The sequence below is a fragment of the Ovis canadensis genome, chromosome 21, assembly GCF_042477335.2.
Source record: "Ovis canadensis isolate MfBH-ARS-UI-01 breed Bighorn chromosome 21, ARS-UI_OviCan_v2, whole genome shotgun sequence".
Lineage (NCBI taxonomy): Eukaryota > Metazoa > Chordata > Mammalia > Artiodactyla > Bovidae > Ovis > Ovis canadensis.
The window spans coordinates 62,166,615-62,191,614 of record NC_091265.1 but is presented as its reverse complement, the minus strand read 5'-3'; the positions used below and the strand labels follow the sequence as shown (position 1 = coordinate 62,191,614).

The window sequence follows — 25,000 nt, the reverse complement described above, 5'->3', positions numbered from 1 at the left end:
GGTGGGGGCTCTGGCAAGGAGACGACCAAGGAAACACATTGCCAGATATATGTTACCATGTTGAGAGGAGTTTTGCAAATTAAGGAAGATATTTAGGAATCAAACAACATATACCATACTTCTACTATCGATCTTAACCAGAGCTGTGTTTTAACTATGCTGGGAGACAGAGAGAGAAACAGCTGTGCAAAGAAGAACTAAACCTGCACCTTCATAACTGGGAAGTAAGCCAGACTAGAAACTGCTGCCTACGATTATCTGGAGAAGGAATGGCACCCCACTCCAGTACTCTTGCCTGGAAAATCCCATGGACGGAGGAGCCTGGTGTCCATGGGGTCGCAAAGAGTCAGACACGAACGAGTGACTTCAGTGACCTACGGTTACCTGACACAGAAACGCAAAGGAAGCAGAGATGAGCAATCAGCTAAGAGATGGAGGGAGCAGTCCCTGGTGAGTAATCCAAGGATGCAGAGAGGATAGGATGGCCAAGATGAAACAGAGGACTGCTATTTTTTGTTATAAATCTTGTGATACCATTTGATTTTTCAACTATGTATCTCTATAAGCTACATACCTATGTACAATAAAAGGTTATGAAAAGAAAGTAAAAAGCACTCAGCACAGTCCCTGGCACTCAAGAAGGGCTCTACAAACATAGGTACATACTAGAATCAGGGATTCATAAAAGACTGCCTAGCAGAAAGACCACGAGGCGACTCCACACGCTTAAGGCTCCTCCAAACAAAAAGCAAAGAAACAGGAAAATCCAACCAACAGCAAAACCCAACACGGAATCTTTTCAGTTTACATCGTTTCCCACTCCAATTTCTTTCTGCCATGAGTGTATGAGATGACTCCAGAGGCATGGAACGCCTCGGGGTACAAGACTGAGGCTGCCAGATCTGATGTGCCGTATTTTTTATACAGCGCCTGAGCAAAGAATGGTTTTTACCTTTTCACTGTTTGAAAATGGGCTGAGGGGGTGGGGGGAAGATATCCAAAAAATGCTATTCCATGACTTGTACCAATCCAGTGAAATTCAAATTTCAGTGTCCATACAGTTTTAAGGGAACACAGTCAAGCCCTCCTCTACAGCCTGCCTCTGGCTGCTCTCACGGCAGAAGGGCAGGGTTGAGCAGTCGAGACAAGAGGCAACACGCAGGCCTCACATCCCCACAGTGCCACACGCAGGCACTGCAGGTGGGCAATGCAAACTGCAGACACGGGGGCAAAGCCACAGGGCTCCGAGTGCCATATGCTGTAGCGCAGCGTTTTATTATTTCGAGAGCACACCCAACATGTCAAAACAAGGCAAGAAAATCTGGACTTCAAATGTTGTGTTTCTAAGGAACAGCGTGATGTGGACAACTGTGCTGGGAATTTAGAGGGCAAAGCACTGTGTCTCATGCAATCATGCCATCCCTGTGCCAAAGGGCCGCTGCATGTGGCATCGGCACTCCAGGCAGCCACCGCAGTGTTCCCGACTCACAGGGGAGCGCAGAGAGCATTAAGAGGGGTGTCTTAGAACAGGAAAATTGCTTCATAAAAAAACGAAAAGAAGACTTCAGTCAAAGCTGGTTTGTTAACAAGTTAAAGAAGCCAATGATGACTTTCCTTGATTCCTGATGAATTTAAGATCTTGGAGTTGTCATTTATTTGAGGAGTCCGAAGTGACGAAGAGTTAGCTTCTATGAACAGTCCGTGTGAAACAAGTACAGGCAGAATACTGTCGGAGACGCGGAACAAAGATGAACTCACGACAGCGTGCAGTGGAGTCTGCCGCGTGTGCCCAGGCACTCATCGGGCCTGACTCTCTTGCCGCTACACTGATGGTGGTAGAATTTTGCATACGAAGAAAAAAAGGCTTCACCAGACAGATTTAGTTTCTGAGATCCAATAGATCTCAGAATAGATCACAATAGAAAAAAAGGATAAATGTTACCAATAATTTATACTGCCCAATAAACATAAAAACATGGTGAACCTGTAAAATAACCACCTGAATTCAAGCTGGAGGTCTCCGTGGGGTTCTGATAAATTAGCACCCCTGTTCCCACTGCCCCCAGGTCCAAACCAGCAGCTAAAGACAAAACAACATGATCATGTACATTACAAATATCCTCTTTATTATATATGAGTCAGACAGTCAGATCAGTTTATTACTGCATGCTCCCGGACTTATTAATAAAGCTGACCCCTCGACTGAGCTCTCCACTCAGGCAGGCAGGCAGGCAACTGAGGAGCCCAGGTCTGCAGAGTGAGGACCTACGGGGCAGAGGGACAAGGGGCTGGGCCCCTGAACAAAGCAACCAAACAAAACCACATGAGACAAGGCACCAAGAGTGAATGGGAATTCACTGAAGGGAATTCTTCCACCCAGGATGTATCAAGAATAATATGAAGATAAAAGCTGGACAAAACAGGGGCTTCCATGGTGGCTCAGTGGTAAAGAATCTGCCTGCCAATGCGGGAGACACGGGTTCGATCCCTGATCCAGGAAGATCCCTCACGCTGCAGAGCAACTGAGCAACTACTGATACTGAGCCCGTGCTCCAGAGCCTAGAATCCCCAATAAGACAGGCCACCACACTGAGAAGCCTGCACACAACAGAGCAGCCCCCGTTCCCGGCAGCAACCAAGAGCCAGCACAGCCACAGATAAATAAGCAACAGGAAGTGGGACAAAGCAGGAGATGTGAAGGTAACCTAAGAAAGAGCCGGTGCTTGACTGCGAGAGCAGAAGGCGGTGCTGAGGGTGAGGGCCCAGGCAAAGGGGCTCACTGCCTAGGAATTCGAGGCGCTCACTGGGGTTTGGAGGCAGAGACCTGTCACACCTGAACCGCTGTAGTATCTCCTGAGACACTGAAGCCAGAAATGTGGGTGATTAAATGGTCCATGCCCACCTGCTCCTCCAGATACTACAGGGCAGTGAAACTGGATCAAGGAGGTGGGCACATCCCCCAAAAGGTCCTACCATGCCACTTTCTTTTAAGTGCCAAATGGCCGAAAAGTCAAGTATGCAAAGTTAACCTCTGGTCTCTAACAAAAAACCTCAGCAAAGAGTTGCAAGGTGATAATAATTAAGACTCAAAAGAGTCAGGCGGCTGGCTAGAAGCCACATGCCCCTTGGCTGGTACGACACAAAACAAGCCCCCCACCCCCCAATACACACACAGGGCCAGGTGACCAAGGGGCGGCAGGTGGGTCTCTACTAGCAGTCTTGCTGGCATGCCGCCTTATCTGGCCCTTAGGGCCCAGCTCGATCCCACCCCAACCCCCATCCTCTGGAAACTGGGAATCCCAAGGGTGCTACTGATTCCAAGACATCCCAGAGCAAACTACAGAGGCTGCTATTTAATTTCCTAAAAATACCATGGCGTCACAGAACCAGGTCATCTCAAACAGATGACCCAGACGGGTCCACCTAGACTCCAGGGTTTCACAACAGAAAACTGCTTTCCTTGATGTAACTCATGGAAAGAAACTCCTCATAATCATTGTGACCTTACCTTTCAAACCAAGTTTAAAAATTAAAGAAATGTTTTCTTCTCTGTGGCTCCTTGCCCATTACAGGTTCTCCTGGAAATGGTTGTCTTCCAATTTATTGCATTAGCAGATCAGCAGGAATAAAGTAGGATGGTGGACATTGAACAGAAGTTCTCCTATAAAGAAAAAGAGAGCCAAAATCACAGTGCGTTCTTTCTCAGTCTAATGAAAGCTGCCACTCAGATAATGGCACGAGGTCTTCACACACAACTAAACCTCAGAGGACTGAAAAGTTCTGGCTAACTGAAATGTTTTCTATGTAACAAGAGGGAAAAGGCATGGCCACCCTTCTGCCTCAGCTCTTAGCCTACACTAAACAATAACCCAGAAAGAGAGACATAAGAATGGGCAAATAAAACACACACGCTTATCTTTACCTCAGGAAACATCAATGACTTGCTCACTCAACACAGGGTTAGTTACCAGCAAAGGCATCACATTCTAAATTACTAAAACAGATTTTTAAAGTACTCTCTTATAGCCCCATGTAATACCTTTAAACAACGGTCACTTACCAGAAATTGTGAACTAAACATTAAGTTCACTGAAGCATTAGCTGCAGCCAAATCCTGTCTCTAATGTCAATTAACCAGATGCTACACATGAAGGACTTTACACTGTCTTTCAAGGCACTTCGTCTAAACCTAAACACTGCAGGAAAAGACACAAACTATGGACAATATACTGACCAGAAGTCTTAGAAGGATGCAGTCTACAAGGCGTCTCAAAATAAATGCTGTTCATTTCATGCCTTTGTTCCACAAAACTCACACTACAGGGTGATTAACTAAACAATTTCCCTCAAACAAGATAATAAATAGAAACGATGCTAACCACTTGCTAAAAGAAAATGAATCAACAAAAGCCTAGTTTGTTATGAAGAAAATATTTGATTCTGAAAACAAAGCATTTTACCAGTGAAATGTTTTCTAAACAAAACCTTGAAAAACTTAACTAATCGCCTAGATTTTTGCTTTACATCATAAGAACAGATCACCTCCACAGTCCCCAGATGTGACTAACTCAGCGTGCTGGTGTAATGAGTGGGTTTCTAAATGTTGCAGGTAATTCTAGTCCCATCACAACCCCTCTCCATGGAACAGGTTCCAGAGCCCTTTAAAAATCCAATGAAGTTATGTACTCCACAAAATGCATACGTGCCCCACACGTCTGATACTGAACTTTGAGCAGCTGCAGGGCCCTTAAGTGATCTTAAATTTTTTCTCCCACCAGTCAAGACCACCCACTTCATCCACTTCCAGGCTGGTCAATCACAGGCTCCCAGCAGAGCTGTACCGACCTGCCAGCCCCAACGTGCTGCATACTCCTGCCCAGGGAAGCCAAATGATAAAACAGCCCTCAAACATGCTCAGAGCATCACAAATCCAGGTGCTTATGAAGTTGTAAAAAGTAAGACTTTTCTGGGAAAAGGTCTGTGTTAATTATGCGGTCTTTTCCCTTAGACAAATCACGGGAAACAGTGGGTCTATACTATTGATAGTAAGAAATCTGGTTATTCCAAAGTGAGAGAATGTGAGGAACAAGATCAAAAGATAGAAACAGAATGAAGTGGTACGGAAGCGCACCCTTATCACTGCTGGGGGAAGAACGTGCACTGAACACACACTGAAACGTCTCTAAAACTACAGTGAAAGAACTGTTTTGGTGTTTTGTCCTGCCTTTTAAAGGCATAATCCCAAGAACCAACAAAATTAGAGGAGTGCTGGAAGGAAGCAAAAGGAACTGGCTGAAAAAGGTTACTCAATGAACACTGAAGATTCCCAAATCCCCTTGGCCTTCTTCCATCCCTCCCAGCCCCAGATGACAAGAGGAAGCCAGAAAGGATGGCGACCCCTGCAGAGCTGAGGATGGGTTTGCCACTAAAAACAGAGGGCCCCTGTGAACTGCAGAAAGAATGCAGAGTGAGGCCCACTCATCTGCCCACCCTGCCCGCTCCAGATTCTCCTACTGGGCTCTGCCGTTTCCAGCTAGGAGGAAGACTGCTGACTTCTAATCACTGACCTCAAGAAGCAAAGGCCTGAAAATCCTGACACTGGGGACTTCCCAACCAAAGGAGCTCAACCAGTCACTCTGATGAACAGTTCCCACTCAATGAGGCCCTACGCACAAACGGAGTCTCCAATCAGCCACCCGTACTTTCATCTTAAATTTTCATCGTAAACCTGCAGAATAGTTTGAAGAGCAGAACAAGAAACTCCCACAGAGCCTTCACCTAGATTCACAACTAATTACCAAATCACTTTCGCTTTCTCCCATCCCAAACATTTGAGTTTCTACAGCCATCACGCCCTTTATCTTTAAATGGTTCACTAGGTATTTCCTAAGATCAAGGATACTCTCTTATACAACCACAGCACTTATGTCACAATCAGGAATTTAACACATTAACAGTCCCATATAGACTATACAGTTCACATTCCAATTCTGCCAACTGTTCTGTGATGTCCCTGATGGCAAGCCCCGTTCACCTCAATTCAGGCTCACGAATCACACCTGGCACTGTGTCTCCATCTAGAACAGTTCTGTCTTTCATGGCATCTCTGAAGAACCCAGGGTATGAATTTCTGGCAGTAACACCACACAAGTGGTAAGTGAGGTTTGTTTTTCCTAGAGTATCACATAAGTAGTAAGATGGTATCAATGTGTCCCATTACTGGGATTTTGATCACTTAGTGAAAATATTTGTCTTATTTCTTCACTGTAAAATAACCATTTTCCCCTCACTAATTAACTAGTAAATAATCTGTATGGAGATAAATTTTGACATTACATTCTTAAAACATTCACCCAGTAGTTTTAGTAACCTCTGGCAATTGCTACTTGAATCAATTGCTACTGACAGGTACAAGACTATGTTTATTTTGTAAATCTACTGTTCCTCCTACACTTATCAGCTGGCATTGGAACTAAAGTATATTTCCTTCTCCCCACTCATTCGTTAATTCATTACTAGTATGGACTCATGGGTTCTTAATTTATCGATACCACCATTCATCCTGATGCTCAAGTTATCCCAGCTCTGGCCAAAGGGAACCCCTTCAAGCAGAGGAATGTGTACTTTTCATGTTTTTTGCATATTCCCTTATCAAGGACTCCTCGTTCCGTATAGTGGAAGATGTGATTTAGAAGTGAAGATCTGAGAAACTATGTTCATAGACAGTGAACAAAGCTGAGAAAGAATGGAACTGTCGTATGAATTCACCTCTGTGTGTTGTGTGTAACTTTTAAACATGAATGAAAAACACAGGTTCTGATACCATATCAGGAAAACCTATATCATGAAACACAGAGAACAGAACAGACAGAAAAATGCAGGATGGAGGAAAAGACTATACAAGGAAAAAAGTGCCTTAAAAAATTATCTGACATCCTCAGGAAGATACACGTGTGTGTGTGTCAGGGAGATGTGTGTGTGTGTGTAATCAGCAGACTAAATACATAAGGAAAATTATTTCCAACCATGTGTGTGTGTGAGGAAACACAAGGAAAATTATTTCCAACCCAGAAGTCTATACCCAGCCAATCTATCAATAAAGAATACACAGAAAGTCTCAGAAGATTTACCTCCCACAGTCCACTCTCACAGGAAACTGCTAGAGACTGTGCTCCACTAAACCAAGAGGGAGAACACCACGGAAGACGACAGCAGAGAAGTGGGCGATGGAGAAGAGAGGCAAGGACTCCCAGGGTCCCAGCGGGGAGAGCAAGCACCCCAGTCTGGAGCAGGTACAATTTCTTCAAGAGATTAAGCTGAATATGTAACTGGCTGAAAGTTTGAGGCTAAATTAGTGATTGATACACTAAACAAAAAAAAGGCAACATTTCCTAGGAAAACCAGAAGCTGTTTACAAAAAGTATTTGTAATGTACCCCTTGACACTATTAACAGCATCACAAGTAATAATAGATAAATACTGATTTAACCAAAATGGCAGTAGAACTATACTGGAGAGACAGGGACAAGGGTGCAGTTTGGCGGGGGGGCGCGGCAGCGAATCCTTATCTGCCCTATCTTTTCACAGCAGGAAATCAACAGACTTAAAACTAAAAAGAAAAAGAATCAGCAAGCATGCATACAAGTATGAACTCTTCCAAAATGCTCTTCAGACATATGGAGGTAAATATGTATTTTTTTTTTTAATGGGCTAAAAGAGTTCTAAGTAATATAGTTACCTTCAGGGAAGAGAGAAAAGAGGGAGGGGTGCCTAGGAAATGCTGTCATCTATCCAACCTCCTAAAACTGGTTCACCCTTAACTGGAGGTATGCAAAATTGACCCCAAAATAATTTTTTTCAAACACATTTTAAGAAGAATATTAGACTGGGAGAGAGCATTACATGCTGAGACCAGAGACGTGTGACATCAGCTGCTCACTAGCTGTGTGACCTGAGACAAGCCACCTGACCTGAGGCTCCACTTCTTCATTTACAAAATAAAGGAGCTGGGCTAAATTAACTCTCAACTTCCTTCCTGTTTCAGTAAATTTATAAACCTAATATAAAAATAATCAGAAGTTTAAATATGGTGCTGGTGGCCATGGACAGGAGCAAATTACAGAAAGAAGGAAGCAGGACTCGGTGAAATAATAAACGGACAGAAGTAAAATGGGGGGGAACTGCGGCTTTGCGCCGGTGGGCACCAAGATGGTGCTGACGGTGAAGGTGGAATGAGAACAGCACTGTTCGATTAATGAAGACTGAAGAGTTCCCAATCCTGGCAAGGACAAAAATGAGAAAGGCCACGGAACAGCGGGCCCAACTGCACGAAGTCAGAGAAGCTGAAGGAGGAAAACGGAGATTTGCTACTAAAGAATCATCTGACGTCTTAGTCCTGGGTTGTAACAGAATACCATACTTCAAACTTACAAACAACAGAACTCTACTTCTCACACTTCTTGAGACTGGGAAGTCCATCGTCTAGTGGGGACCCCCTTTCCTGGTTCAGACAGTGGCCTTTGTGGGGTCCTCACACAGCAGGAACGGGTGAGGGAACCCTCGGGGACTACCAAGCCCGTTCATTAAGGCTCCACCCTCATGACCTCATCACCCCGAGGCCTCACTCCCCCAAACCGCCACACTGAGGATTAGGTTTCAACATATGAATCTTGGGGTGGGGACACAAACATTCAGGCTATAACAACTGACAGTGTTACTCTCTCAGAGGAAATGGATCCAGAGGCGCCCCTTCAAAAAAGGGAAAACAAGGGTGTTTTTTTTTTAAGATAATATACTTCTACTCTCATATTTATTCCTTAAAGGAATCATTCCTTAAAGGTGCCCCATTTTCCTCAACAGCCATATCAGAAAGGGTCTCCTCTTTCCAATACCAATCAGTCTGATCAAGGCCAATGAAGAGAATGTTAGAACATGATTATAAAAGTATCAGTCAAGAATGAGGGCTGGGTTTAGCCTAAAACAGCAAAGGAACAGATTCTCAACTAAACAGTAACTAAATATGTACTTGCTTAGTCACAGAACTCGAGAATAGCAAGAGTGAACGTCTACCCTTACAAGCCCTCTGTGCCAGCATTATACGTGAGCTTCTCAATCCTCTTAGGTATTATTCCTATTTTGTAGTTGAGAATAATAAGAAAGGACTTACTCCAAAAGAAAACTGAATTTTTTTTTAATTCACTTTGGGGGAAAAAAGGAATAATAACCTCTCTCTATGCTCTTACATGAATTTTTAATATAAATTCCCTGATATTCTTCACAGATGCAAATTCACAAGAGGAAACTACAGCTATTACATAACAGGTAAGAAAATATTTTCTCCTTGTATCACATATCATACACAAACAACTAAAAACAACCTCTCAGTTACAAACAGGTGAAACAGCCTGGACACACAGAAGCAAGCAACTACTGTTACCAGCAAGTCCTGAGACAGGCCAACTCAATCGTTCCCATGTGGATTTTAATAATCCTTTTTCTGCAAGCGTGCTCACACGTGTTCCCCAAACACCCAAGTCTAAAAAGATGCAAGATAGTGAGATGGGAAGACAATCCATCTCTATAAAGTTTTATTCAACATTTTATCCTCAATGCCTAGCACACAGAAAATAAAATAACCCCCCCCATATTCTGACCACAAAAATCATCAAAAATGAGCACACAGACACTCATAATTGAGAGAAACAACCTAAATGAGTAACATCATTTTCAGAGACATCTTTATATATATACAGTATATATTATACATAAAATAATTGTGTATATGTATTTTATATATATATGCACACACACATATATGTAACTATCAGCTAATTTCAGAAATAGCAATTTAGTATAAGCTGTGGCAAAAATACAGGCTTTGAAACCAGTAATCAAAACTACCTGTACCAAGAATACGAAAAGACTACTTTTTAAAGTGTTAAACACTCAAGGTAAATCCATACTACCACCTTCCAAAAGCAAAATCATGAATGTAAAGTACTTTAAATAAAAACTTTGGCCCCTAATCAGATGACATCACCGTCTGGCTATGCACCCTAATGGACGCTCAAATCACTGCCATTGTGCATAAAGCCAATCCAATGAAGTTGCTATTAAAATGGAGCCAAATCATAAATTAGTAAATTAGCATCCAAAGTAAAGCTCAGAAAACCAACTCTGCCTATTACAATGTCAGCGTGCAGAGAGGTGGAGCAATGGTACGAAAGATGGCAGGGTTCCTTCCAATCGCCAAAACTACACTTAGCTGGCTCACCCACAGTTACACAGCAAGCTTAATTTGACGTAAAAGCTGAAACTTCCATAATCCACAGTACAAGAACAAGAAAGGCATCAACCTGCTATAGGACATCGTGGTAACCAAGCGATCAATATGTGAAACCCAAGTACAGAGACTGGAAAACATGCTAAGCAACACGAAGGTGAATGAATGTATTCACTGAAAACTCAACCCAGGAATGGGATTTTCAACTAGCAAACCAAGATATCTAAGAGATGAAAAAGGAAAATCCCTTCAAATAGTCTCTTGGTGTGGCCTAAAGAGTAGATGAAATAGGAATGGAGAAAGGGCCCAAGTCACAACCACAAGCACTGCCACAAGCTCCCCCTACTTTTAAACACAAATCTGATTCCTAATTGGCAATTCTAATCATACTCATAACTTGGTATCCAGCACCAACATTTCTAAAGTTGTAAAAAAAAAAAAAAATTTTTTTAAGGTAAATACTCTGTGCCTACACTGTCCAATACAGTAAGCCACTGGCCACACACAGTCATGAGTACCAGCAATACAGCTAGTTAAGACTAAGGAACTGAATTCTCAATTTTAATTTAAATAGCCCCACTGAGCACAGATAAAAGAATACTATTTTACCGGACTGCACCGTCCCAGCTCACATTAAAGCACAGAATAAAACATTTATAGACTACAATCTTGGGTAAATTCACATCTATAGGCTTCAATTTCCTCAACCAAAATATGTAAAGAGAGTTCCGATTGTCTCTGTGACTAAAAATAAATTAGGGCAGCAGGTCAACAAGTTCTAAGGCCTTCGTGAAGTAATTAAAGCCATACTTCCCCCTCAAGCTTCTGGCAGGTCACCTCCCTCTGATCACGCAAGGGTATCATACTACTCCTCACTCCATCAAACTTAACGGGGAAGACCACGAGAACACTGACTCAGTTCAGTCTACCTTCGGACAAGTAACCTCACCTTTTCAAGCTTGTTTTTGTAACTGTAAGATGAGAGGATTAGACTAAATGATCGTTTCAGTTCAGTTCAGTTCAGTCGCTCAGTCGTGTCCGACTCTTTGCTACCCCATGAATCGAAGCACACCAGGCCTCCCTGTCCATCACCAACTCCCAGAGTTCACTAAGACTCATGTCCATCGAGTCAGTGATGCCATCCAGCCATCTCATCCTCTGTCGTCCCCTTCTCCTCCTGCCCCCGATCCCTCCCAGCATCAGAGTCTTTTCCAATGAGTCAACTCTTCGCATGAGGTGGCCAAAGTACTGGAGTTTCAGCTTTAGCATCAGTCCTTCCAAAGAAATCCCAGGGCTGATCTCCTTCAGAATGGACTGGTTGGATCTCCTTGCAGTCCAAGGGACTCTCGAGAGTCTTCTCCAACACCACAGTTCAAAATCATCAATTCTTCGGCACTCAGCCTTCTTCACAGCCCAACTCTCACATCCATACATGACCACTGGAAAAACCATAGCCTTGATGCTTCAAATCCTAAACTACTACTTTTCTGTGGCTCTACGAAGAAACATAAGTGAAACCAAGATACTCCAACAAATGAAGAAAAAGGAATCAACGAATAACCGCAGTCTCACACTCAAAAGAAATTAAATTTAAACAAGATCTTAAAGTAGAGAGTCCCAGTGATAGAGAATTTAAAGTTACACCGTATCAGTGTCCTCCGCTGGGAGACCGGCTTGGTCTATTTATGGGTGCCCAGTTTTTTGTGTTTGATTAAATTCCATATGGGACATGCTGCTTTCTCCAAAGCAGGGATTTCAGTAACACCGGGTGAATGCAGGTGGCTCGAGAACGCACCGCCCAGGCTGCACTGTCCCTCCCTCCCACAAAGTGCGCCAAGGAAGCCTCCCCTCCACCAGGCAGGCGGCAGCAGCTACACACTCGCTTCTCGGACCACACCAGACGTTCGCTGACTCTGTCAATGATCCCAACCAAGTAAAACGATCCTCTGGTGAAAGGAGCTGTGGCTGTATTCAGGTGAAATAAGGACAACGGGAGTGAATTCATCCATGAACCTTTAAGACATGTTAGATCCGTCTTTCCTGTGGTCTATAACTCAGAACATATGAAAAACAGGACAAAAAATCCTAACAGGAAACAGGAGAAGGGAATAGTGGATAATAATTTATGAGCAGTGCGCTAAAAGGCAGATCAAGAGAGAACGACAGGCTTAATTAACACTGTTCTCCAAAGGTGTATTTTCAAATATCTTCTGTGCCAGTAACAGACCCACTGGTACTTTTCTCCATCTTATAAAATGGTGCGAGGGACGGGCTCACTCTCAAAGTACCATTTACAGCATGGTAGAAAAAAACAAAACCAAATGTTTTATCTGATACTGACTTTCCTTTACATTACAGGTGATTTAACCAGGACGCCACTGATGACCATTTAGTTTCAATTTTTACTACCATCAAAAAATGCCAGAGTTTCCAGAAGTGGAACTGCTGGATTAAACAAGGCCCATTTCCGGTTAGGAACACAAAGCCCGAGGGCTCTCCCGGCGGCCATGGCTACTCCCACCAGACCCCGCCTGGCTCTTCACACCCATGCCCAGGATCCTCTTCTCTTGGGAGCACTGGTTTTCTCTAAGAGCCATTTATACTCCACTTTTCTCCAACTGTCTGTTTATATCCTTTGTTTGTTTTTCTACTGGGTCTGTCTTCTCAATGATTTGTAGTGGTTCTTGAAAAGTAAAAGAAAAGGGGCCCTTTGTCACAGAGCCTCCCCTCTTCAGTCCAGTCCGGTGTCTGTCTGCACCACTCAACTGAAACTGCCTCTTCAAGTCGCCGGCGCCCTCCCGGTGGGGCTACTCTAAGCGAAACTCTTCTGTCCTCGTCTCAGCTTCACTCTCAGAGCAGTCAGTACCCTTCACTGCTAGACCCTCCTTACTGACAGTCTCTCCTTGGCTTCTGTGAGAGCAGAGCCTCCTTGTTTTCTCACTGGCCACCTCGCAGTGTCCTCTAAGGCAGAGGTTCCCACCGGGTTCAGACTGGACACGGCCTAGGTACACTCTCCCGGGCTGACGACAGTGGCCAGGGTGTCAGTTTCCACTTGTTCTATTCACACACACTATCACGGCAGCAACTCAAACAAGACTTGGGGAGAATCTTTTTTAAAGGGCTTTGTTGAATAAATGAAGCCATTTTTGCAGGTTTTTTAATATACCTCTATAAACACAATGAGATTCAAATTTATAAAACTGATTAAGGCCATCTCTGCACCTCAAACACAGGCACCCGTTTGCCCTTGGATGTCTTGCAAGCATATTAAATTTAATCTCTCCTAAACAGGCTTTTCGGAGAAGGCAATGGCACCCCACTCCAGTACTCTTGCCTGGAAAATCCCATGGACAGAGGAGACAGGTAGGCTGCAGTCCATGGGGTGGCGAAGAGTCGGACACGACTGAGCGACTTCACTTTCACGCATTGGAGAAGGAAATGGCAACCCACTCCAGTGTTCTTGCCTGGAGAATCCCAGGGACAGCGGAGCCTGGTGGGCTGCCGTCTATGGGGTCGCACAGAGTCGGACACGACTGAAGCAACTTAGCAGCAGCAGCAGCAAACAGGCTTTTGCTCTCTATCATACACCGATCACCTAACAAACCCTTTCTCACCACGTCCGCCCCTCCCAGAAAAGGCACACCCAGCTGGGTGGACTCCTCTTTCCCCCAACATCCAATTCACCAAAGCTGTGTCAGCTCCATCTTCCTGGCACCTCCGCTTCTCCAGTTCTCTGGCCACCACCCAGAGGACAGAAGCAGCTTGCTAACTTACCCCTCTGCGGCGCCTCTGCCCTGTAAGCCACCGTTTACCTCGGTTCCTAGTCCATGTCCCCTGCCCCTCCGTGTGAGCAATGAAGACACTGCTGATAATCTGCTCTGTGGGGCCCACTGTGGCAGCCGTGCCAGGCTTTTGGAGCACATGAAACATGGCTAGTTCAAACTGAGAAGTGCTCACGTATAAAATACAGCTGACTTCAAAGGCTGAGTACAAAAAGAAGTGGAATGCCTCATTAATAATTGTGTATGACGTGCTGAAATGATATTTTGTATTACTGGTTTAAAAGACATTAAAATTAACTTTACCTGTTGCCGTTTCACGAGGCCATTAGAAAACATATGATCACACATGCAGCTTGCTCTGTGTCTCTGAGACACTGTCCTGATTCACTGAGAGCACCAGCATGCCATCATTTTAATCACATGTGACCAAAGTATAGACAGCACAGGCCTGGCACTGGGCGGGCACCCAGATATTTGCTGGAGGCATGATGGCCAACAATCACCATGCCTTACACACACTCATTTAAAAACGAAACATGGAAAATTTTACCTCTTACCTGAAGCTGAACCACACTTTGAGGTACAATTTTTATTAGGAAAACAACTTTACTTTCTTAGTTGTTTAATTCAACAAATATTTACTGAGACCTGCTCTCCAGAGCCCACCAGATTCATGTGTCCCAACTTCCAGCTGCGCTGTTCCAGCTGGGCTCACTGCTGCCCTTTTATGAAGGAAAACCCATAATGTGGGATCAGAAAGGCCTTCTTTGCTTCTCATATTTTGCATTTTTACAATAAAACATCATTTGAATTTATGCAAATACATCCTTTTAAACTATTAAAACAACACATATAAAGTGACGATCTCCTTTTACCTACCTAGCTCCTCCTAATTAATTTCAGAACTGTTAAGAAAACTTTACACATACATGAATTTTAAGATATGTTGTCTACTTCTCTAACAATCATTCTAATTATATCATTAATTTTTAAAATTTTCCATCAGAAGGGAAAGACAGAAACTGGGGAAGACTGGAAAATCAAGGTGGCGTAATAAGATTTTGAGTCATCAACCCTTAAAACATTAGTCATCACAACTCAAAAGATCATCGTGAGAGCAGGAAAGCTAGTGGACAGGACAAGGAGGAAAAGAAACCAGAAGGCGGTTATTAACATGGGAAGTCTAATAAATAAGAGGTGGGTAGTGATCATCTCATAATGTACAGTAAGTCCCCCCCACACAAATGAGTTCTGTTCCAAGAACACGTCTGTAAGCCCGATTTGTTAATAAGCCCAACAGCTAGCCCAGGTGCCCAACTAACACAGTCGGCTACGGAGTGCTATACTGTAACAGTGTAAGCTCTTTCCACACAAATAATACATAAAAAGCACACAGACACAAAACATAAAAAACATTTCTAATCTCCCAGTACAGTACCTTGAAGAGTCCAGTATGGCATCGGGTGAACAGGCAAGAAGAGCCGCTGCCCGGAGGAAGGGGCGGGAGGGATGGCAGAGCTGCAGGGTCGTCCGCATCAGGAGACGGAGGGTGAGCCTCGGGGTCACTCCTGCCTGACGTGCACGGCATTTGACAGCGCAGGTTCTGGTCCCTTACTGAATTCAGTTCTATCTACCCTCCTGAAAAAACTACCCAGTGATGTCTGGGTAGCAGTCCCTTTCCTCGCCCCCGTGACACGGTAGTGCTGGGCTGCATTCTGAACGGCTGCTGCAACTCTTGGGCACCGTTCTATGTTCGGGGCCTATGACTCAAAAGCTCACAGCACCTCCTCAAACGAAGAAAATCTCCTTGCCATTTCCTGTGTCACAGATCTGGTCTTAGCAGTCCCAGCCACACCACTGCTGCTTTTCTGCCTGCTTCCGGATATCCTGGGCTTGAAACAGTGTGCTACGGTACTCTACACAGTACTGCTGCTAAGTTGTTTCAGTCGTGTCCGACTCTGTGCGACCCCATAGATGGCAGCCCACCAGGCTCCGCTGTCCCTGGGATTCTCCAGGCGAGCACACTGGCATGGGCTGCCACCGCCTGCTCCACTACACAGTACTGGGAAGCACCAAAAAGCACGGCCACTTGCAGAGGACACGCACACGGGACAACACACGCCAGACACTGAGTGGACACGCAAACAAACGTTCGAACCTTTGAAAGCTCACAGTATCAAGGTTTATATGTAGGGGACTGACTGCATTCAAATGCCCAATCACTATGCTGTACACCTGAGATTAACACAGCACTGTACTCCAGTAACAAGTGAGAACAACAAAGAAAACAAAACCCCTGGAGGTGAGGATTTGGACCCCGCTCCAAAGATGTGTCAGACCCCCTTATGTTACACCCCGTGACATCTGAACTACCAGAGGGGGTGGTGCCCTCAGAGGGTAAGGCTTCCTCCAGGCAGCATGAGGTCTCCTACAGAGACCATGCGCTCTTGACGGCCTCACACACACAGAGCGCATTTCAAGACATAGTACAGGACTATAATCTGAATGAATTTCTATCTGATTCAGGTTGGAAACCCTTTAAAAATTTCAATTTGGGTCCTCAGTAAACCTCCAGAGATCAATCACAACCAAAAGAAGAAATGCCAAGGAAACTACAGTCCAGTTTACCGCCCAAACACAGACACTCACAACTACCTGCTTACACGACAGAGAACTCTGCGGGGACATCAGGCAAAAAATCCAGGTCTTCCACAAACAGGTGGTAAGAGGTACAGGGGGAATTGTTTTAACTGCTAGACTTTATTTGGATCTCAATTTGAAAATATTAGAAAACTCTACATATAAAAATTACTGTATTTGAGACAGTTGAAAATTTCAACTCTGACTAGGCATTAGATAGCATCAAGCAACTACTTTGTGGGAGTTTTAGGCTAACCATAAAGGGAAAATTAACTAACTGAATTACATCAATATTAACTCCTCTGCCTCAAAAGACACACTGACAACCCAGAGAGCAGGCAGAGACGCTCACTGTGTTTATATCTCCTGAAAAACTCATATCCAGAATAAAACAAATCCTACCAAGTGTTGTGTGTGAAAATTTGTCCACAAACTCTGACACTTTTCAGAAAACGGAACTTCACTGTCCAAGGTGGGACAAAGTAAGTGACTCTCTCTAACAAACAGAATATGACAAAATTAAAGGTCATATCATAAAAAGGTCATGTCATAAAAATTATCACTTCCACTTGGTGCTATTTCTGTCAGATCTCTCTCTTTGAGGACGAAGTCGGTCACCATGTCCTGAGGACTGGACGCTGAGGCATCAGGACAAAGGCCTGCATGAAAAGGAGCTGTGGCCTCCCCACCACAGCCAGGACTAACTTGCTGGGCATGAAAATGAGCCACCTTGGGAAGGATCCTCCAACTCTGGTCAAGACTTGGAAGGCTGATGACATACATCCAAGCCAAACAGCCCAGCCAAGCCACTTTCAAGTTCCTAAATCACAAAAACTATGAGATAGTAAATGTTTACCATTGTCATAAGCCACTAGGTTTAGGGGTAACTGTTATGAATCAACAGAGAGCTAACAACATAAAATAGACAATGCAATAGAAAAAAGAGAGGAGACGTAAATATCATTCTTCATTGAAAGGAGAAAAAAAAAAAGGCTTCCTGGGTAGCTCAGCTGGTAAAGAATCTGCCTGCAATGCAGGAGACCCCGGTTCAATTCTTGGGTGGGGAACTTCCCCTGGGGAAGGGACAGGCTACCCACTCCAGTATTCTTGGGCTTAGCTGATGGCTGAGACGGTAAAGAATCCACCTGTAATGCGAGAGACCTGGGTTTGATCCCTGGGTTGGGAAAATCCCTTGAGGAGGGGAGGGCAACCCATTCCAGTATTCTTGCCTGCAGAATTCCCCATGGACAGAGGAGCCTGGCAGGCTACAGTCCACAGGGTTCCAAAGAGTCAGACACAACTGAGCAACTAAGCACAGCACACTCATTAAAAAAGGATAACTATGGTATGGCCAGGGCGGGGGAAGGACTGAGTTTGGGATCAGCCAATGCAAACTATTATATGTAAGACAGATAAACAACAAAGTCCCACTGTAGAGCACAGGGAAACATATTCAATATGCTGTGATAAACCATGATGGAAAAGAATGACTATATTTTGATTCCCCTGGCAGTTCAGTGGTTAAGACTCCAAGCTTCCACTGCAGGGGGCAGGGGTTCAATACTAGTTCGTGGAAGGAACTAAGATCCCACATGCTTCATGGTGCAGTCAAAAATAAGTAAACAAATGAAATTAAAAAGGACGTGTATGTGCGTGTGTAAGTGTATACAACAATCACTTGGCGGTATAGCAAGTTAACACATAAATCAACCACACATGAATAAAATTTTATAAAATAAACTGACCAAAAAAAGGCATGAAAACGTACTTGACTTCACTAGCCCAGGTTACAGCTACTGTAAGGCATCACCACACAGCCAGGAGCGTAGGTAAAATGAAAAGGATGGAAGACAGGAGCCACTCAAGAGAGGATGGAGTAAATGGACCCTCACACGGCGCTGGGGGAATGTCGCCTGGTACTGCTACTTTAGCAGAGGCAGCCACAGGCTTCCAAAGGGGAACACATGCACACCTCCACGACCGAGCAATTTCACCTCCAGGTATATCCCCAACAATCCCACACACAATGTCAAGGGAAAAGCTCAGACACACACGAACACACCATAGATTACGGAAGGAACAAGACTCAGCAGAAATAATCAACCTAGCTAAGTATAAGGACCCTGGCTGCGCTCAGCAGACGGCATGACTGAAAGTGGACAAAGGCGATGCCTGGGACCCAGGTACCCAGGTGGGTTTCAGACTGTGAAAACCCATTTATGATGTACACTCTTCTGTATTTCTATCACACTTCAATAGAGATTTAAACCAGTACGACAAGTCCAGGAGAAATGTGGGGACTGAAGGAGTAAGTGGGGCACCACTGACCTTGGGTTTATGGGGCTGGAGCTGATTACCTGAGGGTTTATTATACTATTCTATGTTTGCGGATGTTAAAATCTTCCCCTAATAAAAAAAAGACTTTAAACATACATTAATGTAAATTTAGATGGAACTGCTGGTAAAAGTATAAACTAAGGTAATTTTTCTGGCCATAGATATCAAAGGGTTTGTAAATCTATACATTCCTTGACCCAATTACTCTGCTTTAATGAGCTCATCCTAAGGTGTTCATCCTGAGTCAGAAGTCTTATATATAACAATGTCCAAAGAGTTCATAACAGGGGAGGAAAAAGAGAGAAATGTCCAAATATAGAGGTCATAGGACACTGCGGGCACCACCAAAGGACAAACGATCAGGTCGCCCACAATCCATGGAACCTGAGTAACAGAGACTTTATCTACCCCAAGGTTCTTATCTATCCAATGAAATACAGCCATTAAAAATGCTGTGATCCACATCATTATGGCACCAAAAGCACGCAAATTATGAGAACAATGTGATACCACCACACACCTGTTAGAATGGCCAAAGTCCACAAGGCTGACCACCCCTCCTCACCGCCCCCGCAATGCTGGGGAAGGTGTGGAACCACGGAACTCTTAGTCATTGCTGACCTAAGTGCAAAAGGGTGCAGGCACTGGGAAGACAGTTCAGCAGTTTCATACAAACTAAACACATTCTTACCATATAATCCAGCAGTCATGCTCCTTCGTATTTACCCAGAGGAGCTGAAAACACGAACAACAAAAACCTGCACACAGATGTTTACAGCAGCTTCTTCCATACTTGGAAGCAACCAAAATGTCCTTCAGTGGGTGTGTGGGTAGACTTACTTTTCCTTTCCCCTCATGTTTCTGGGAGGGGGAAAGGAACTTTTTTTTTTTTTTTGAAACATCAGGACATTCGGTCCTTAACAAAGCTCATCTTCAAAAAAAAAAAAAAAGCTATTTTCCCAGAGCCTAACCCGCTGGGGTTTCACCGGAACCTAACCTACCTGGAGGAAGGGAATCTCCAGCTCCAGCCCCTCTAACCTTCCGCGTGAGGAAAGAGGAGCACACAAGTCCAGACCACGCTAGCCATCCCGCACCACCTGAGGAAGGGAAAAAGCAGAGAAGCACCGGTGAAGGTCACAGCTCACCAAGACTGAGGCCGCGCAGCACTGCACAACATTCCCGTCCCCGAGACAACTCTACTGCATTTCCGAAGATCTGCTCTTCACATTTCCTTTTACCAGTGTATCACGTCTGCCTTTCAGAAAGATTGCAAAGCATACTAAGGCAAAAAGTAGCTTGAAAAGACTGAACAAGCATCACAACCAGCCACTTACAGGGACACTTCCCTGGGGGCCCAATAGTTAGGACTCCACGGCTCCACTGCAGGGGTGCAGGTCCAATCCCTGGTCAGGGAACTAGAATCCCACATGCCATGTGCTGTGCCCCCCAGCCAAAAAACAAAACAGAACAAAAAGTCATGTATGCAAGACGCGCTGGAATTATCAGAACAGAAAAGCTAAGGGCTTTAGTGGAAAAGGTAGACAACATGCAATAAGAGAAAAAATAAAACAAAAATTGGAAGAAAGGATCAAAAGAAACGCTTCAGACCAAACACTAACAGAGACAGGCAATGTCTCTGATAGACTCAGTAGCAGACTAGACACAGCTGAGGAAAGAAACTCTGGGCTTGGAGATGTGACCCCTGAAATTTCCAAAATGGAAAAGCAAAGAGAAAAGACAAAAACAAAAATGGGGATGAGAGGTGCAAGACATCCAAGAACCATGGGAAACCATAAAGGGTTTAACATACACGTAACAGGATACTGGAAGGAGACGGGGGGAAAGAAGACAATATTCGAAGCAATAATGACCAAGATCTCCCCAAATTAATAACAGACACCAAACCACAGCTCAGGAATCTCAGGGAACACTAGCAAGATAAATACAGAAAATAAAAACCTACCCCCAGGTATACCATACATTGTCTACAAGAAATCCACTTTAACACAGAAACCCCACACTTCAATAGTAAAGGAATGGAGCTGTACCATACTAACACTGGTAAACAGAGTGGGAGTAGCTATAGCGATTTCAGACTGAGAAGACTTCAGGGCAAAAGAGTCATTACCAAAATGAAAAGGGGGCCAATACTCTAAGAAGACATAACAACTCTTAATGCTACGCACCTAACAACACCTAACCATCAAAATACAAGTTAAAAACAGATAAAACTGCAAGGAGAAATAGATGAATTCACTTTTACAGTTGGCAACTTTACTACTCCTCTATCGGAAACGGATATATCCACCAGAAAAGCAGTAAAGACGCAACAGAGCTCAACAGCACCAACAATCAAAATCAGCTGTGCACAGTTGATATGTACGGGCTGGCGCATCCAACGCCAGCAGATTATCCATCCCTAAACGCACAGGGATATGCACCAGGACAGACCGTGCTCTACGAAACACACCTTAACAAACGAAGAACAAAAATCATACCGTGTCTGCCTTTAGACCACAATGCACTCAAACCAAGTCAGCAACAGAAATACAGCTGGCAAAACCCAAAGTACTTGAAGATTACAAACCACACTTGTAAAAAATGCATGGATTAAAGAAAAGAGAAACTTTAAAAATATCTGAACAAAATGAAAATACAGCTTATTAAAATTAGGGGGATGCAAAAAAACACTGCTTAGATTAAAATTTATAGAATTGAAAGCACATATCAAAAAAAAAAAAAGATCTAAAATCAATAATCTAAGCTTTCACCTTAGAAGAGCAAATTAATTCCAAACTAAGCAGAAACTGAAATAATAAAAATTAGAGCAGAAAATAATTTTAAAACAAGAAATCAGTAGAGGAAACCAACAAACCCAAAAGCTGAGTATCCCCGCCCCCTCCCCCCAAAAATCAATAAAATCAGTAAGACTTTTGCCAGACTAAGGAAAAAAGACCAGAATTACTAACACTAGAAATGAAAGAGGGGAATCACTACAGATCTCACATGCAACAAAAGGATAATAAGAGTCTTAGGAACAACTCTACAGCCACGGGTTTGATAACCTGGATGAAAGGGACCAACTCCTTGACAGATACAATCTGTCACAACGCACGTAAGACTATTTGAATAGGGCTAGATCTATTAAAGAAACTGAGTCACTTATGAATAACCTTCTGGAACAGAAAGAATCATGTCCAAACGGGTTTACGGGTGATTTCCACCAAAGAGTTAAAGAAAAAACAGTTGTACCAATTCTCTACAGTCTCTTTCAGAAGACAGAAACAGAAGGAATACTTCTTAATTCATTCTGTGAGACCAATCATGCTCAATGCTATTTACTCAACTGAACTGAAAAGCCTGCATACAGATGTCTGCATCAGCTTTTTTGTAACTGCCCAAACTTGGAGGCATCCAAGATGTCCTTCAGGTAGAATGGATAGACTGTGGTACAACCAATGGATATTATTCAGCACTGAAAAGAAATGAGCTCTTAAGGAGTGAAAAGACATGGAGGAACCTTAAATGTATATTACTAAGAGAAAGAAGCCAGTCTAAAAAGGCTTCAATACTATATGGTCTCTACCATATTTCGCTCTAGAAAAGGCAAAACTAGAGACACATTAAAAAGATTAGTGGTTGTCAAGGGTTAAGCCTGAGGCAGGGATGAACAGGCAAAGCACAGAGGATTTCTAGGGCAGTAGAAGTGTTCTGTAGACTACTATGATGCTGGATATATGTCATTACACATCTAAACTCAAAGAATACGTGACACTAAGACCGAACCTAACATAGCCTGCGGACTCTGAGTGACAATGACGTGTCAGTGTACGTCCACAGAGCTGGAGGGGGCATGTGGGGAGACAGAGTATACGAGCTTCTGGCTCTGTACTGCTGGCCCGATTCTGCTGTGGACCTAAAACTGCTCCATGAGATAAAGTTTATTAATTTTTTTAAATGGTTAAAATACAAATTTGTTACATATTTTTATAGCAAAAAAGATCTGCTAAATAATTTTTCATTTAGTCGAGCTTAAAAACATCATACCTGTCATACATCATTTGAAAAGGAAAGAGAAAAGCTTTCTAAAACAAGGTTTCCATCCACTGTTTAACAGTTGTACTTTATATATAAAGATAAAAAGCAAAGAATCCAGCTTATAATTCAGTATTTTACCTATTTCTGTACCAAACACTAAACTTTGAAAAGCTTCTAAGTTCGAAGTGCTTTATTGTAAGAAACTAAAAGCAAGTCAAATTGTCTGTGATAGAAAAAAAATCTAAAGCCCACTGATCTGGGAAATGGCTATAAAAAACACCTTCATATAATTAAAAAGGAGGCAGATCAGATCTCTGTGTACTGCATGGGAGTCAATGAAAAGTGATAAATGATTAAAAAAAAAAAGTGTGTATGCCTAACTCTGGGCTTCCCATTCTATAAGCACACAAATAAATACTCAAACAGAAGAAAATCAAGAAAACAGACCAAAAAAAAAAAAAAAAAACGATTAACAGCAGAAGACAGAAAAGGATTGAGGGAAGGTGAGCAAAAGAGATTTTAGTCTATCTGCTTTTATTTTTTTCAAAGTAAATATAATCACACACTAACCAATTTTTTTAAACTAAGACCTCTAAACAAAAAAATGTCAAAAGAGTAAAAAAGAAAATTTAACATCCTACCACCAGTCAAGATTTCAAAACCAAAGCCAGTAAGAGATTTCATAAAATAAGGTATTAATCATTAACAAAGTCAGCTTCGCCATATCACTTGTTCTATGAAAGTTTATAATTTCTACATTAATAAACTCATAAGGAAAAAAAATCCATACAAATTCAGATTACCCAAAGTTAACCTTCAATGGGGAAAAGAGAACTTTAATATTATTTCCATTTTACATAGAAGAAGCTGGAGCTCAGAAAGCGAAATAATTTGGAGTATATTGTCTGTATACTGTCACCCTGCTTATTTAACTTATATGCAGAGTACATCATGTAAAATGCCAGGCTAGATGAAGCACAAGCTAGAATCAAGATTGTTGGGAAAAATATCAGTAACCTCAGATATGCAGATGATACCACCCTGAAGGCAGAAAGTGAGGAGGAACTAAAAAGCTTCTTGATGAAGGTGAAAAAGGAGAGTGGAAAAGCTGGTCTAAAACTCAACTTTCAAAAAAGCTAAGATCATGGCATCTAGCCCCATCACTTCACAGCAAACAGATGGGGCAAAAGTGGAAACCATGATAGATTTTATTTTCTTGGGCTCCAGAATCATTGTGGATGATGACTGCAGCCATGAAATTAAAAGATGCTTGCTCCTTGGAAGGAAAGCTGTAACAAACCCAGATAGCGTATTTAAAAAGCAGAGACATCACTTTACAAACAAAGGTCTATATAGTCAAAGCTATGGTTTTCCCAGTAGTCATGTACGGACATGAGCTGGACCATAAAGAAGGCTGAGTGCTGAAGAATGGATGCTTTTGAACTGTGGTGCAGAAGACTCTTCAGAGCCCTTTGGACAGCAGGGATACTAAACCAGTCAGTCCTAAAGGAAACCAACACTGAATATTCCCTGAAGGACTGACGCTGAAGCTCCAATACTTTGGCCACCTGATGCAAAAGAACCGCCTCATTGAAAAAGACCTTGATGCTGAGAAAGACTGAGGCCAGGAGGAGAAAGGGGTGACAGAGGACAAGATGGCTCGGCGGTATTACCAACTCAATGGACATGAGTTGGACCAAATTCTGGGAAATAATGAAGGCCAGGGAAGCCTGGCGTGCTGCAGTCCATGGGCTCACCAAGAGCTGGACGCAGTTTAGTGACTGAACAACAATGAGTAAGGGGGTAAGGTGGGTACATGAGCAAGGGCAGGCTGCCAAAGGTTCACACTAATCAAGAGGCAATTCAACAGGAACTAACACCAAAAGCTGAAAAAGTTGTAGGCCTGACAATATGGTAAATG

General features: G+C 43.2%; 1 protein-coding gene across 15 annotated transcripts in view; it reads right to left on the bottom strand.

Moving 5' to 3' along the window:
- The window catches only part of PPP6R3 (protein phosphatase 6 regulatory subunit 3), a 122,769-nt gene that overhangs the window by 80,496 nt on the left and 17,273 nt on the right, over positions 1 to 25,000 (bottom strand). For 11 of the 15 annotated variants that reach the window (XM_069565607.1, XM_069565610.1, XM_069565609.1 and 8 more), the window contains exons 2-3: positions 20,043 to 20,138; positions 3,509 to 3,661 (exon numbers count right to left, since the gene is read on the bottom strand). The gene's annotated coding sequence lies outside the window, so the exon portion shown is untranslated. The remainder of the gene's footprint in view (positions 1 to 3,508; positions 3,662 to 20,042; positions 20,139 to 25,000) is intronic. The other 4 variants (XM_069565611.1, XM_069565617.1, XM_069565615.1 and 1 more) reach the window with 1 other exon arrangement.